This window comes from Myotis brandtii, unplaced genomic scaffold (assembly GCF_000412655.1).
Source record: "Myotis brandtii unplaced genomic scaffold, ASM41265v1 scaffold260, whole genome shotgun sequence".
NCBI lineage: Eukaryota > Metazoa > Chordata > Mammalia > Chiroptera > Vespertilionidae > Myotis > Myotis brandtii.
Window position 1 is genome coordinate 2,829,484 of NW_005359881.1, and position 1,562 is coordinate 2,831,045.

The 1,562-nt window shown below is 49.4% G+C and overlaps 1 protein-coding gene across 1 annotated transcript in view; it reads left to right on the top strand.

Annotated features, from left to right (window-relative positions):
* Positions 1 to 22: 22 nt before the first annotated feature.
* ZNF862 (zinc finger protein 862) overlaps positions 23 to 1,562 on the top strand; it is a 24,888-nt gene continuing 23,348 nt past the window's right edge. The window contains exon 1 of the mRNA XM_014541107.1: positions 23 to 318. The gene's annotated coding sequence lies outside the window, so the exon portion shown is untranslated. The remainder of the gene's footprint in view (positions 319 to 1,562) is intronic.

Genomic DNA, 1,562 nt, shown 5'->3' on the forward strand with positions numbered 1-1,562 from the left:
GGCGACCCGCACAGTGTCATGATGGAGACGTGCGTCGTTTCCTACCGCAGCTTTGGCGTTTCGAAGGGGCCCAGCCTGGGATGAGCCGCCAGTGGGAGCCAAGGGGTGGGATCCCCCAGAGGCAGGGTGGGGGCTCGCACCTGCCTAGCTCCCTGTTCCCAAGGAGGGGCTGAAAGAAAAAGAAAGCATCTGGCATATTTCTTGCCGACTTCTGTTTCCAGCTTCTATCTACTGAATGGAGAATCTGAGCATTGCGCAAAATCATATTCCATGCGCTTGCTTCAGGCTTTGGGCGGGAGGCTGCGAGTTGGAAGAAAGGTGGGGGGAAATGCTTGAAGTTAGAGTTCTGTGGGTTTGACAGGATTGCCAGAGCTCCAAGACGATTGTGGGTGGTCTTAAAACACGTTTCCTGCTTATTTTTAAACTTTCTGCAGTGAACATGTATTGACTCGTAAGAAAAATACTCAAATTTTTAAAAATATACAATCCAATAGTGACTGATAAGAGTTATCTGTATTGTTTTCCTCAAGATGCTTCTACTTTTGAAGTTAAAATAGGTATTTCATGGGCTTGAAATTTGAGTATAAAGTTACAAGGCAATTTTAAACAAACCTATTAGAACTTGTTATAAATGGAAATGAATGTGTCCCCCTCAGAGTCACCTCTATGGAAGGACTTATACCAAGGAAGCTATTTCCCAAAATGCTCTTTTTCTTTGGGGGTGGGGAATTATTTTTTGTTGATAATTTTATTTTTTTATTTCTTTGGGTGATAAATGTTCATGGTATAAAATTTAAAAGGATAAATAGAGCAAATTTATCTGACTACTTCCTTTTCTGACTATTTCTTTTATAACAGTTTGATGGCTGCAATACCTTAGCTCTCTGAGGCTATTAATGATATATATATATATATGTATACTAGAGCCCTGGTGCAAAAATTTGTGCACTCGGGGAGGTCCCTCAGCCCGGCCTGTGCCCTCTTGCAGTCTGAGACCCCTCGGGGGATGACCACCTGCTGGCTTAGGCCCGATCCCCCAAGGAGCGGGCCTAAGCTGGCAGTCAGACACCCCTCTGGCAGCCCGGGAGCCCTCGGGGGATGTCCACTTGCCAGCGGGGAGCAGGCCTAAGCTGCAGTCGGACATCCTTAGAGCTGCTGAGTAGGCAGGAGAGGCTCCCACCACCACCGCTGTGCTAGCAGTCATCAGCCTGGCTTGTGGCTGAGCAGAGCTCCCCCTGTGGGAGCACACTGACCACCAAGGGACAGCTCCTGCATTGAGCATCTGCCCCCTGGTGGTCAGTGTGTGTCATAATGACCAGTCATTCCCAGTCATTCTGCTATTAGGGTCAATTTGCATATTACCCTTTTATTATATAGGATAGAGGCCTGGTGCATGGGTGGGGGCCAGCTGGTTTGTCCTGAAAGTTGTCCCGGATCAGGGTGGAGGTCCTGCTGGGGTGCCTGGCCAGCCTGGGTGAGGGGCTGATGGGTGTTTGCAGCTGGTCACACCCCCTTTGGGGTGGGGGTCCCCACTGGGGTGCCTGGCCAGCCTGGGTGAGGGG